At 46.6% G+C, this 15,282-nt stretch overlaps 1 non-coding gene across 1 annotated transcript; it reads left to right on the forward strand.

Moving 5' to 3' along the window:
- Nucleotides 1-5,200: 5,200 nt before the first annotated feature.
- On the forward strand, nt 5,201-5,306 carry LOC117129401. The gene has a single exon (XR_004453050.1). It is a non-coding gene; the product is annotated as a small nucleolar RNA R71 (small nucleolar RNA).
- Nucleotides 5,307-15,282: the final 9,976 nt, after the last annotated feature.

A 15,282-nucleotide genomic window follows, 5' to 3' on the forward strand; every position in this document is an offset into this window, starting at 1 on the left:
AAATCTGAAAGAAATAAAACGAAAGAAATTAAATGCTAGCTAATAAAACCAAAGTAAAATACCTAATAGTGGGTTGCCTCCCACTCAGCGCTTGGTTATAGTCATTTAGCTTGACTGTGGTAGTAATTGGCTATTGGGTGGAGAAGCAGCTGCTTGTTGGAAAGCAAGCATCCACGTCTTCTCTGCGCATTCTGGACCAAGATGCAATGAAACTTCTTGTGGCCTCATCATTTCTTGTCCATTTGTCATCCATCTTCCCAAGTACATTGGAGATGTTCTGTAGCCTTTCTTGAATGTTGTCAATGCTGACCTAGTGCCAGCCTATGTTGTCATAGGCGTATGCTGAAAGATCTGTCAGTTCCTTTTGCATTGACTCCACTGTCTTGTGTATCAGCTGCTTGCCGATTGTTGTAGACTCCGCGTCGATCGATGCGATTATGTGTTCGTTGGTCGATCTCGGCGAGTTGCCGTCGATCGATTTCGCTTTTGTCCTGTCAATCGATGCTGATATCTGATGTTGAGCTGCGAGTTGCCTCTGAATGGTTTTGACTTCTTTCTGTAGCCATTCTGCGTGGTTGTCTAGTCCACTGATTTTGTTGTCGAATGGAAAGTAGATGTCATCGCAGCGTTTGTCAAGTCGTTCCTCCATGGTGTCTAGAGCAGTGTAGATCTTGGATGTGATCTTGTCAACCTCTGCTACTGTGTAAGGAAGTAACTCCACAGGTTTCTTGCCATCGATCCAAGGTCCTCGTAGCCTGTTGATCGATGCTGATTTTGCCTGCAAAAAACTTTGATTAGTAATGTTCTCAATATCCTTTTGGGCATCAAGTAATTGACTAGACAATTTGTTTAAATATGTCATGACTCGTGATATAAAACGGTCATGCATATCCTCTTAAGTCCTCAGCCTCTCATTCATGCCTGAGACTTCGGCGTCGAGCGATGTGAAGGTACACATGTCGATCGATGTGGCTGGTTGTTGGTCCTTCTTGCGAATGGTGTCCAGATCTTGCAGTAGTAGCTCGATTTTAGTGCTTAGCCAGTCCACGTTGTTGTTGAGAGGGCAGTAAACGTCGTTAATCCTCGTGTCGATGTATGAGACTTCCCATTCATCCCTGTGTTGTGTTGAACAGCGCGGTTCTGCAGGGATCTGAGCTGTAGGAAGACTGTCGTCGATCGATGTTGCACGTGGTGCGTCGATCGATGCTGAGGTCGTAGCTTCCTTCTCAAGTTACTGACGTAAACTCTTAATTTCTGTCCTCATTTCTGCCATACATCTGAAAAGCTCATTGTAGCCTATATCCAAAGGCTGATGTGTATCTTCCACCAATGTTTTGAGCTCCTCTCCCAGTTTCTCCCGAGCTCCACAAATACCAAACACCATCTCATCGATTTCATCTTTGGTGTAGAGTTCTGGTGCCAGTCTTGTGAGTGTGAAGGAAGTGGCATGTTCTGGAAGACAGATGTGGCTCTCTTCAAAAAGAGATGCTCTTTCCAGTATTTTACTGATGTTGTCCTTTGTGACAAGTATCATCTCACCAGCTGCGCCTCGTGCATGTCTACGCTCATCTCTGTAGACTCCATATTCGTCCCTTTGTTCCCAAGTGAACTTTCTGGCTCCATACATGTCGAAAGCGCGGTTCCCACATTCATACCGTCTGTCGATCGACGTCGGTTCATCCATATCGATCGACGTTGGTGTTACCTTGTCGATCGATGTCTCCGTTGTACCGTCGATCGATGCTTGCCCTTTTGGTTGGCGTGATAGATCTGGGTTGATCTATGTTGTGGCGACTCCTGCGTGGTTGTTAGGATCTGTTTGAATGATGTCTGGAGTGCCACATTGCTGTGAGAATAGGTTTTCAGGTCCATTGGCTACTTGAAGGATGTCTGCTATGTCCTCTCTGGACACTTGTAAAATCCTTCCATCCATTGCACGTGTGTTGCCATATGTGTCCCTGAAAATACCAAATTCATCAGGTGTTAGAAAACCGTAATCAATGTTTGCATAATCATTCAATTTATAAATAGAGAGATTAGGGTTTAGAGTAGTATCGATCGATGTAGATACAATTACATCGATCGATGGCAGTGTAATTTCTGCAGAACTTTTGTTCTTGAGATGATTGCTCTTCATGGATTTTTTTGTTGATGTAGAAGGAAGAGTGTTCATCTTATTTGCTTGTGTGTTTGCTCTGATGTGTGTAGGTGGTTTCAGAGGTGCAAATAGATTTATATAGGTATCTATAAACCTAGTTGGGGAGGGAATATTCTCCTGCTCCTGGATTTTCGCTGCGGCGCGAATATCGATCGATGTTCCTTTGTGGGTGTCGATCGATGTGAGCGGTTGTTTTGCTGGACGAGGGTGGGTATCGACCGATGTGGAGTGCACATCATGGAACGATGTTGGAAACGTGTTGGTGAACTTATGTGTTTCAAGTCTTTCATCCTGCAAAGACATTTCTATTGCACGTTCTTTCCAGTAATCCTCATCGTATTCCTCGGTATGTTCCTCATTAGGTGAAGTAATTATAGTGTCAACTGTAAAACTTTCATGGAAACCACTGTCTGCCCAACTGCCTATTAAATAATCATCATGTCCTCTCCTGGTTGGAGGTTGGAAGGCAAAACGTTGGTAACAATGATTAGGTGAAGCGAAATGGTCAACTGGGTGCATTACGTCGAGTGACGTGTTGTTGCGGTCATCGATCACCGTTGACACATTGGAATCGATCGATGGAAAGGTTGGGGTGTCGATCGATTCCGAGTACTCTGTTTTGTACTCCTATTCATACTCTGCTCCACAATGGCATGCGCCAATGAAGCCAAGTTCTTACCCATAATCCACAGAATTAATGACCTTTCTCTTAGGTCGGATGGAGTCGTTGTGGATGTTTGGGTCTATGAGCGTTAGACACAATTTATTTTTGTTTATGTCACATACAGCTCCTACTGTAGCTAGGAAAGATATTCCAAGCAGAAGTGAAGAGTTCCAGTTAAGCTCGATGTCTAAGACATGAAAATCTACAGGGACAAGGGCATTACCAATCTGTACCTCCAGATCTCTTATGATGCCTCCTGATCGTTTCTCTGAAGGATCCACGAAGGTGAAGGATTCTTTTGAGGGTTCGATGGTCAAACCAAGCTGGTCTGCCATGATCCTAGGGAGGATACTAACTGATGCTCCTGTGTCACACATTGAACAGGGAAATTCAACACCCTTGACTACACATGGTATTGCAAACTTCCCAGGATCACTCTTCTTCGTCAATGTGATCCTGTGTTTCATCTTCTCTCTGACTTGATGAAACATTCTCCTAATGTCCTCCTCAGTTACCTTTGTTTCTCTGAAGAACATCCACAACCGGTGTGTGAAGTAAGCTTCATCAAAAGGTTTTTCAATTGGGATTCTGAGGACTCGTTTAGTAAAACCATCCATATCCTTATCGTTAGCTTCCCTCTTAAGGTTTTGAGGAATCTTCTCATTTCTTTTCCTTAACCTTCTCCCTTCAGATTCTTGTTCTTCTTGAACAGATTCTGGTGAATTATTTAAAGGGTTGGGTTTTGGTTCGGGTGAGTTTGCTAATGGTTTAGGTGGTGGTCTTAGTGCATTGATGTAATCATTATCGATTTGAGGGTAACCGCACTCGGTATGTCAGAGGTGCCTGTCGATCGATGGGAGGTGTGTTGTGACGATCGACGTCGGACTCACTCTGTCGATCGATGGTTGGCTCAACCGATCGATCGATTTTTTCATAGAAAGGGGAGGGTGGGTGAGGATGCTTAGCTGCGAATTCTTCATGAGTTAGAATTTGAACCGCATTGCATTCAGTCGAATTGGCAGACGACGTCGATCGATGACTGGAGTAATCCGTCCATCGATCTTCATCATGGTCTGTCGATCGATGCGAGTTCATCGACATCGGTCGACACCATTGGGATCCGCCGAGACTCATGGAGTTTTCGATTTCGAAATCTCCTTCCTCAAGCTTTTCATTTCTCACCACTTGCCAGAAATGGGTTAGGTGTTGGTTCGGGTGGGTTTGCTAATGGTTTAGGTGGTGGTCTGAGTGCATTGATGTAATCATTATCAATTGAGGGTAACCGCACTCGGTATGTCTGAGGTGCCTGTCGATCGATGGGAGGAGTGTTGTGACGATCGACGTCAGACTCACTCTGTCGATCGATGGTTGAGTTAACCGATCGATCAATTTTTTCATAGAAAGGGGAAGGTGGGTGAGGATGCTTAGCTGCTAATTCTTCATGAGTTAGAATTCGAACCGCATTGCATTCAGTCGAATCGGCAGCCGACGTCGATCGGTATCTGGAGTAATCCGTCCTTCGATCTTCATCATGGTCTGTCGATCGATGCAAGTTCATCGACATCGGTCGACACCATTGGGATCCACCGAGACTCATGGAGCTTTCGATTTCGAAATCTCCTTCCTCAAGGTTTTCATTTCTCACCACTTGCAAGAATTAATCATCTATGATGGCATTTACGTGATGTTTCCCTTTGTCGGCCCCTGCTTCTCTAGCAAAAGCTTTTTGCCTCTTAATAGTCTCGCCCGTGTGAATTACTTGGGTTTTTACCTGAGTCCATAAGGTCTCGATTTTGGTGTTCAGATTGTTGTAGGTAGAGTTTATCTTACCGTTGAAATCCACGGTGATTTGTTGTTGTCCCAACAGTACTCGATCAAGCATTTCTTCGATCTTGCTTTCCTGAGTTTGGGGTGGTGGATTTTGATAGTAAGAGTTCGAGTAGCTCTTGCTGTTGTTGAAGGGTTTTTGGAATTGTGAACTTTGGTTACTTCTTTGGCCATTTCCAAAGAAGTTTCTGTTTCCGCCCTGGTTTCCAAATTTTTGGAATCCGGTACCTCCGATGTAGTTCACATCTTCTTCTCCTTCAGTATCTGCTACTTCTCCTTCAGCTGAACAGACTTGCTTCCTAAGAAGTTCGTGCACCACATCTAACTTAGCTCTTACTTCGTCCATCTGTTCCTTCCCGATAGAGGCTACAGACTTCTTCCGTTCAGAGTCAGTATTTTTGGTGCTGCTACTGTTAGCAAGGTTTTCGATAAGTCTCACATCTTCCAACGGATTCCGAGTAGTGAAGTTTCCTTCACTCGCCGTATCAAGAGCCATTTGATACTGTAAGGCGAGACCTCGGAAGAAAGTGCTTAGCAGCTGCACTTCATTAAATTCGTGGTGTGGACAGTCTCGCTGGAAAAACCTAAATCTAATCCACGCATCTTTGAAGGACTCTCCAGCCTTCTGCGAGAATGTGGAAATTTTGTTCCGAAGTTCTTCAGCGCGCGCCTCATCGAAGAAGTTTCGTAAAAAAGCATTCTTGATGTCGTTCCAGGATGTTAAAGACCCTGTGGGTTGTTGCCTAAGCCAGTGCATCGCTTCTCCATTCAGCGTGTATCTGAAGAGCATGCACAGCAGGTAATCTTCGGGGACTCCTTCCATCCGAATGGCAGCGATTAGATCCTCGAACCGTTCCAAATGGTCCATAGGATGCTCGTGCGGTAACCCAGAGTAGGGTATCTGCGACACGAGAGTGTAGTATTGAGGCTTCAGCTCGAAATTCTGCTTCTGGATCTCCGGAAGTCGAATCGCTGATCTGTTGGAATAGTACTCATCTGGGCGATTGTAGTCGGCCAGTGGTTTCGATCAAGCGTCCTCATCTACAGGTTGAGCAGCTCCTGTAGCATCAGCATCAGGGATTACAGTTCCCTGAGCATCTATTTTCTGACCTGTTGCATTACGCAGATGACCGGCCAGGTCATACAGGTTTCCGTTCTCATCCTGAGTTAGAATAATAATGTTTACCATTTTTGACGACACGGTATCGATCGACGTACGCGGTGTAGTATCGATCGTTGTCGAACGACTGGGATCGATCGACGATGATGGTCTGGTGTCGGTCGACGGTTGGTTGTGCGTATCGATCGACAACGAAGTGGTTGCGTCGAGCGATGTGGAACGTTGACCTCTACGGATGGTGCGTTCCAAATGAGCAGGATCGTCTGAGAACAGCAAGTCTTTCTCCTTGTTGCTTTTGGTACCGCTGGGCATGCACCTGAAAACACAAGAAAAAGCTCCCCGGCAATGGCGCCAAATTTGATACCACTCAAATCACCCTAAGGAGTGTTACTCTCAACAAAAGTGGTTCAGATGTAGTACTTAGGGATCGAATCCACAAGGAGCTAGGGAACAATTAAATCTAGTGTTTATTAATTCTAAAGGTTGTAATGTTTTAATGAAATAGCAATAGTAACAAGCGAGTCAATGATAAATGTAACTTAGATTGGAAATGATATTAGATGCAGGGCCACTATTCAGGTATTGGAGATTATAATTCCTATAGATGCCTAACTGTTGCATGCATGATATATTAGAGCTCATTCGCTTAACTCAGTGATCAGCTGTCGCATGTACCACTGGTTAACAGACTAGATCTTGTGTCTCACCGGTTAGATGCAGACACAAGAGAGTGTCGATCGATAGTCTATTAAGACGTCGATCGATACACCTTTGCCAACATCGATCGATTGTCAGTTGAGGACATCGATCGATGGGTTCTAGCCAGGCCTATGCGCGAGTATGAAATGCCCTACTAAGATTCTAAATTGGCGGTTAACCCTCTCTAGCAATCCTAATATGATAGATATATTTCAGGATGGGATAACAAGGGTGCTTGAATATGAAATCCTATGATCAAGTTCTAGTTAGCAAGGCTAAAACAAGCAATGAATACAAATCTATCATGAATATCACAACAAGGCAGATCTATAGTTTGGGGCTAATCCCACAAACCAATATGAACCCTGGATCTAACAGTTGAACTACTCAGACATAGCAAAGCAATTCATATCAATAGATAAATAGAAACTCATAGAATAGATGAAAATAAATAGAAACAATGAGTTCCAATCACAAGTGATCTTCTCTCCAAATGAAACTTGTAACAAAACTAGGTCTAGAAAGAAAAGCTCTCCCTTTTGCCGTCAAAAATACTAGGCAGTATATATTCTACTTGGTTAAAAACTCGTCAGGGCATTTTGGTAATTTGGCTTGGCCTTGGTTTTTAAGTCTGCTGAATCCAAAATGTCGCGTCTGGTGTCTCGACATCGATCGATGGTACTTGTGTACATCGATCGATATTAATCTTCATCTGTCGAGGCATTTCCTGATATCGATCGTCAGCACTGATGCGCATCGATCGATTATTCTTCCTCTCGTCGACCTCTAAGTGGTCAGCTCGGGTGAAATGTCCTTTAAGCTCCAAATGCTCCAAAGTCATAGCTTTACTCCGAAATGCACCTAAACCTGAAAACATACCTAGAAGAGTAGAAAACATAGATATATATATAGTAAAATACTAATATACCATGGATAAAAATGGGTCAAATCCAAGGTATATCACTACGTAGCGACCGAGCGCTCGTTCCGCTCGGTCGCTACGTAGCGACCGAGCTCGAGCCAAAGCTCGGTCGCTACGTAGCGACCGGGCTCGAGCCAAAGTTCGGTCGCTGTGTAGTTATCGAGCTCTTCCGAAACGTTGATACGACACCAGTCCATGCATTTTCGTCGAACCTGCAAATGCTATCTCCCGAAGACCGTAGCAAGCTCAGTCTATGTTTTCCGCTATTCTAAATCATCGATCAAACTTTGCGGATTAAAAACCGCAGAAAGTTCGTTCTTTATCGAAAGAAATCGTAGTAAACGTTTCGAGTCGGAAGACGGCCCAAAGGGACCTAAAACACGACTCGAGGCCCATCCTACGATTTTTTAACCAAAAGCCCGTAAACCACAGCACGGTTTACGCTTGGTCCACAAGGAAGGATAAATGTCAAGTTTCCGTGGATAAAAACGGAAGTTTTGAAGATAATTGTGAAGATCGGGAAAAATAGAATATCTCCATTTTTATGCTATGACGGCTTATGGGAAGAAGAGTAAACGCGTAAACCGACCTTGGAGCTAGTATATAAGGAGTCCTAGGCGAGGAGCATGGGGAGAACTTTTTCAGAGCAAACTTAGCACTTAGAGCAATTTATGCATTTTTCCGTTTTTGTTATTTCGAGCTGCGACTCAATTAGGTTTAGCCGTCTTAGGGTTGCTAGAACTAGGAATCTCGCCGACAGCTCTCGAGCCCAGGCTTATACCTTGTTGTAAACGCTCATACGCAAATTCGGAATAAGATCTTCTTTGCTCTCTTTTTCGATTTCTTATACTTTATCATTGTTATTCTCGTGTTCTGATTGCTTGATGTGTGGTAATTAGCAGATATCCGGGTCCTCTGGGAAATTAGGGTTTTCCTAGTTTCCTTATTTAAACGGAAATCGACAGTGCGAATTTCGGTTCCCACAGTTTGGCGCTAGAAGGAGGGGGGGGGTACGGATCAATCTAACCCGCAAAAGCCACATCACTCTCAATCAGACATGTCAACTAACGACGTTGATAACGTGCAAACTCCTCTTAACGGAGGCACCGATCTCCACACTCCAGCAGCGGACGTATCCGTGGCCAACGCACAAGCCAACGCCGCGACGCTCGAGGAGTTTAAAAAGATGTTCGCCACCTATGAGAAAAGGTCGGAAGAACAGGATAAGCTCGTGAGTACCTTGACCAAACAGGTTGAAGCCTTAACGGCAAGGACTCAAGCAATCCATCCCTGTGGAACCACCAAAATCCACGGGAAGAGGCTCGACTTCGCTACCCCACTCGACAGATCTGGAATCGCGCGGGAAGGACCTTCCGGTCAAACCCCTAGCGAGAAATCTCCCATCGAAAAGGGGAACCCTGAAAGTCTTCCGCCCCCTGCAAAGGACTCGGAGGATAACGAAGCCGAACGCATTGACCTGGATCCTAGCGATGTCTCCAACGACACCGACGAGGAAGTCGACAGACATCCAAGAAGGACCAGGAGCCGATCTGCTCGGGAAGGCTCCCCGTTCGAAAAACCGATGACGGAAGAAGAGGAAATCGCCTATTGGAACGAACAAGAGGAGCTGGCTGAAAGGCAAACCGAGCTCACTTGCAGTAAACGCCGACAGGCTCGGAAATCTACTGACGAAACATCGGATATCCGTGATCTTCGCGACTACATCACTAAGACTGCGGCGGAAGTGAGGGCCGTAAAATCTCAAATCCATCATGCTACTAGTGCTGCCCCCGAAATCGATCGACTGCTGGAAGGAGCTCGAAAGACCCCTTTTACCAGTCGCATTTCGGACATGAGGGTGTCTGATCCGGGAAAAATCAAAGTACCGAAGTACGATGGAACGGCCGATCCAAAAGCGCACCTTCAGGCTTTCCACATCGCGATGGGAAGAGCTAGACTGAAGGACGGCGAAAAGGATGCCGGCTACTGCCGCCTGTTCGTCGAAAATCTGGAAGGAGCAGCGCTCGAATTGTTCGCACGCCTCCATCGCAACACCATCGGGAGTTTCCGACAACTCGCATCGGAAAAACTTCTGATGTTGATCTCTGGAGTCTCTCCCAGAAGGAAGACGAACCCCTCCGCGAGTTTATCAGTCGGTTAAAGCTGATAATGTCCAGGGTCAGCGGGATAAGCGGCAAAGTGGCCATCGACGCGCTGTGAAAGACGCTCTAGTACAAGTCGAAATTCAGAAAGTGGATAACTCTCGACAAACCGCGAACAATCCAGGACGCCCTCCACAAAGCGACGGACTACATCATAGTCGAGGAAGAAACTAAAGTCTTATCGCAAAAACATAAGGCGGCAAGACCATCCTCCAAGGACGTGGATCCGAAGGGGAGAAATAAGAACTCTCGTAACGACAAGTACGTCCATCACGAGGGGGAAGATCTTTAAGGGGCGTATAATTATGCGATCAATTCGGATCAAGGCCGAACCACGGGCAACACTTGGACTCGTAATCAAGGGTATGACGAAAACACCTTCTGGGAGTTCCACCAGTCCCGAGGACACTCCACCACCAACTGCAAAGTCTTGGGAGCAAGATTAGCCGCGAAGCTACTCGCTGGAGAGCTCTCGGAAGTAACTAGCGTCAAGGACCTCATCCTCGATTCTGATCGCCCTCCAAAGACGGACAGAAATCCGCCCGCTGAAAAATCCCCTCAACGAAACCAGCCTGGGATAAACACGGTAGGAGGCCGGACGACAAGGGGAACGATAACAATTATCGCAGAGTCAATATGATCATCGGAGGATCACAATACTGCAGCGATACTGTGTCTGCCATCAAGGCTTATCAACGGAAGGCAGAGTCGAGTGCAAATTGGCCTACATGGTCTCCTCCCCGAGATGGCCAAAATTGCTCGATCACCTTCACAAAAGAGGAAGCCGGCGGCATCGATCAACCTTATTGCGACCCGCTCGTCATAGATCTCGTCATACGAGACTTAAAAGTCGGAAGGGTACTCGTCGACACGGGAAGCACGGTCAACGTAATCTTCCGCGACACTCTAAAGCGGATGAGCATCAAACTCGGAGAAGTAATTCCGACGCCAAAACCGCTCACGGGTTTTTCAGGCGAAGTATCAATGACTCTTGGATCGATCCAGCTGCCAGTCATGGCCAAGCAGATCACAAAAATCGTCGAGTTCGCGGTAGTCGATCATCCCGCTATCTACAACGTGATCATGGGAACCCCATGGCTCAAGGCCATACAGGCAGTTCCGTCGACCTACCACCTGGGTCTCAAATTCCCAACCCCAAGCGGAGTCGCGGCTACCTGGGGATGCCAAAAACAGTCGCGGCTATGTTTCCTCGCAGAGCACAAGTTAAGGCAAATCACGACTTCTGCAACTGCAAACGGCAAACGTACGACGATAGATCGATCTTCGGCCAAAAACGCCCCAAGGAAAGACGAATTAAAATCGTCTGCCGACGCAAACGCATCGGACGTCGAAACTCAACACGAGTCCGAAGCCGACGCTACAACTCAACCGGAACAGCCAGAAAACAGCGTTGACCCAGCCACGATCAACACGGTCAAGGCGGACAGCGCGACGTCTACCGCCGAATAAAAACGCTCGCGGCATGAAACAAAACTACGAGATGGCTTGATCCTCGAAAGAGATACGTAGGCAGCTCATCAAAAGACGAGTTCAGCTATCCCCCTCTCTAAAAGGGGGGGGGGAGTGGGTGCGTATACTCGTATACTTCCACTTAGAAAAATCTTCATTATTGTAATCGAGTTTTTAGAAACTTCAAAAACTTTTTACGTTGCTCCTTTTTATCGAAAACGTTTATACTTCAGTCAAACGCAAAAACTTTCCGGACACATCTGGAAACATTAAGACTCTTGTCTGCGGCCTCACCCGGCCCAAAAATCGTAAAATTATCATCTTTCAAACACGCAAAGATACACGTATAATCCCCGAAACAACTGCGAGATGTCGCAAAAGTTAAAATTCGAGGATAATACTAACAAATTGTCCGAACGCGACCACCAAAACCCTACACCCAGTTCGTCGATTGGCCCCGACGAACACGCCAGCCGTCTTAAACAAACGCAATTCGATCACTCTTTCGATCTTCAAAAACGTCCAACACAAGGACGAAGCGCGCTACAACAAAAATCCGAAATTTTGGTTTAGCACTTCCAGTTGACTCTGAGAGGATGCTCGATTCGTACCATACAAGTCATATAAGCTGAAAACCTATCGCGGACTTTAAATTGGTACGAGTCAGGAAGAAATCGCAACAGGAAAAACGATAGCCGGCCAGTCACAGCACAAACCTTAACAGAAAGTAAACCTAGGTCTTGCCCTAAACCCAACGCTCTGGTCTCGAACATCTCAAGACATGATATCTAAAAGATACGAGATCCTAAATCATGTCTCTCCGTTCACATCTCAATGTTCCCGAAAATCGTAAAGATAAGTAATTTTTTACGAAAATCACGAACGAACTAACAGATTGAACGTCTCATCGGAATTAAATATGAGACGACAACTCATATTTACTCCGCACCAACTCAGGAAAACTCAAAATGAAACATCCATCATATATATAAAAACCGCGTAAAGCGGTAAGGGATTCAAAGCCACCAACGGCCAGTCCCGATTAGTAATAAAAATGGCCAAAACAGGCCCATACAATCTCTCAAAATAAAGGCCACATTCGGCCGCAAACATAGAATGGGAAGATAAGCATCTTCCTCTCAGCAATCACTCCGCCCCTCATGGCCCAAAGTCAAAGTCCCCGGACAAAGAAGTACTGAACGCATCCGCAGGACGGTCCACTTCCTCGCCATCATCAGGAAGTCCGGTCGGCACCTCTTCGGTATCAGGGGAAACCGGGATGGAATCCCATAACCCTCGGATCCTCTCGTCGATCGAAGGGATGAGTGCCTCAGCATGGGCACGTTCGTTCATGCCGCTCTTCATCAGGCTCATCTCTTTCTCGAACACATAGTCGTCAGCTTGTGTCCTCCAAAGACTTCCGACCGAACCACGGCACTCACGGAAATTACCCACCGAGGTAAAGGCATTCTTGAGGTTCCCATACTCAACCTGGAACTGAGAGGCACGAGTCTTCATCACCTCGACGATTTCTCTTTTGCCCTTCCTTTTCGCCTTACGGACAACCCGCGCATGATCACGAGTAAGTTTCTCTTCTCGCTCCAACATCTCGCCTTGCACGCGAGCGAGACCTCGTTCCGCTTTCTCCGCTTTAAAACGATAAACCATAGCTTCCCTATGGCTCGCTTCAATGGCCGAGCCAAGCAATTTGAGGCCCTGCGAAACCAATTAACGCATTATGAGCAGAAAAAGAAATACCTAGGCAATCACAACTATTTAAAAAAAAAAAAAATCATACCCCATTGATGATTCGGGATCCTTCCGCGACAACTTTCGGCCTCGCCGACTCTTTCGCAGGTGGAGGAGCATCAAAACCCGGTGACAGACCAGCAAAGAAATCATCGAAATCCGGAATAGGGACCTCGCTCGAGCCACTCCCATCGCCATAAGCAAGGTTCGGATCCCTTCCTGGAAGCATAGAGTCATCCATCGAAAATTCTATGTCGCCAAGGTCGATATCCTTTCCCTTCCTAGAGCTCGACTCCGGCACAGCTGCTGGAGCTACAACGGGATTCTGGTCGTCAGGTTCGGAGTCGCTTCCCGTGTCCGCAACCAAAGCAGGACCGGGGTGCACGAACCTCAGTGCCTTTCGCAATCTTTTTCTTACTAAACATTTTACACTTCTCTTGAGAGAATAGAGGAAAAGGGTGGAGAGAAAGAAAGAAGGTTTTTCTTAAGAAAGATCTTAGAGAAAACAAGAAAGTAAAAAAATTATGAAACAAGTTACCTCCCTTCTTATAGGCATGAGAATTTACTATTCAAGCTCGGACTTTCGGATATTAATCCCATCCAACACGCCTAACTTGCCAAACATGCCTAACCGCACGCTAGGACCTTACGATGCATGGTCCTAACGGGCTGGGGGGCTAACTGTTCGGGTCAAAAACGGTCAAGACAGAATTATCACCCGAAAACCCTCGGGAATCACATTTTCGAAAGAGATAGTAAAAAGAAAGATATAATTTTCGTAAAAAATAACCAATACGAAGTTTTTATGAAGAAGTATCCTTGAAGATTCAAAGCAAACGAACCAAGCTCGGTCGTTGCGTAATTACCGCACATACACGCTATCCGGTCGCTACGTAGCAACCAAGTCCGAGCCGATGTCGGTCACTACGTAGCGACCGAACATCCGACCCGCTCGGTCGCTACGTGCGACCGAGCGATTGTCCCGCTCGGTCACTATGTAGCGACCGAGCGATTGTCCCGCTCGGTCGCTATGTAGCGACCGAGCTCGGCTAAGCTCGGTCGCTACGTAGCGACCGAGCGCTCGTCCCGCTCGGTCGCTATGTAGCGACCGAGTTCAAGCGAAAGCTCGGTCGCTACGTAGCGACCAGGCGCTCGTATCGCTCGGTCGCTATGTAGCGACCGAGTTCAAGCCAAAGCTCGGTCGCTACGTAGTGACCGAACGTGCGTCCCGCTCCGTCGCTAGGTAGCGACCGAGCGCTCGTCCCGCTCGGTCGCTACATAGCGACCGAGCTCGAGCCAAAGCTCGGTCGCTACGTAGCGACCGAGTGCTTGTCCCAGTCGGTCGCTACGTAGCGACCGAGTTCGAGCCGAAGCTCGGTCGCTACGTAGCGACCGAGCTCGAGCCAAAGCTCGGTCGCTACGTAGCGACCGACCTCGGCCAAGCTTGGTCGCTACGTAGCGACCGGACTCGAGCCAAAGTTTGGTCGCTGTGTAGTGATCGAGCTCTTCCTAAACGTCGATACGACACCAGTCCATGCATTTTCGTCGAAGACCGTAGCAAGCTCAGTCTATGTTTTCCGCTATTCTAAATCATCGATCAAACTTTGCGGATTAAAAACCGCGGAAAGTTCGTTCTTTATCGAAAGAAATCGTAGTAAACGTGTCGAGTCGGAAGACGGCCCAAAGGGACTAAAGACACGACTCGATGCCCATCCTACGATTTCTTAACCAAAAGCCCGTAAACCACAGCACGGTTTACGCTTGGTCCATAAGGAAGGATAAATGTCAAGTTTCCGCGGATAAAAACGAAAGTTTTGAAGATAATTGTGAAGATCGGGAAAAATGGAATATCTCCATTTTTATGCTATGACGGCTTAAGGGCAGAAGAGTAAACGCGTAAACTGACCTTGGAGCTAGTATATAAGGAGTCCTAGGCGAGGAGCATGGGGGAAGAACTTTTTCAGAGCAAACTTAGAATTAGAGCAATTTAGGCATTTTTCCGTTTTTGTTATTTCGAGCTGCGACTCAATTAGGTTTAGCCGTCTTAAGGTTGCTAGAACTAGGAATCTCGCTGACTGCTCTCGAGCCCAGGCTTATACCTTGTTGTAACAGCTCATACGCAAATTCGGAATAAGATCTTCTTTGATCTCTTTTTTGATTTCTTATACTTAATCGTTGTTATTCTCCTGTTCTGATTGCTTGACGTGTGGTAATTAGCAGATATCCGGATCCTCTGGGAAATTAGGGTTTTCCTAGTTTCCTTATTTAAACGGAAATCGACAGTGCAAATTTCGGGTCCCACAATCGCACAGTACAAGCAAAGGATGCTGGCGGTTGCACTCCCTAAGCAATCCCGCGAAGCCACGATGTGCAAAGGGTTCGGTTCCACTCTAATCGAACCTGCCCTGCAATGGCACATCAATCTCCCTACCAGGTCCATATCCTCCTTCGCGGGCCTGAGCGACAAGTTCGTGGAGCAATTCGCGAGCAGTAGGAGCCTGGAGAAAACTT

The sequence above is a fragment of the Brassica rapa genome, chromosome A10, assembly GCF_000309985.2.
Source record: "Brassica rapa cultivar Chiifu-401-42 chromosome A10, CAAS_Brap_v3.01, whole genome shotgun sequence".
In the NCBI taxonomy this organism is placed as follows: Eukaryota; Viridiplantae; Streptophyta; class Magnoliopsida; order Brassicales; family Brassicaceae; genus Brassica; species Brassica rapa.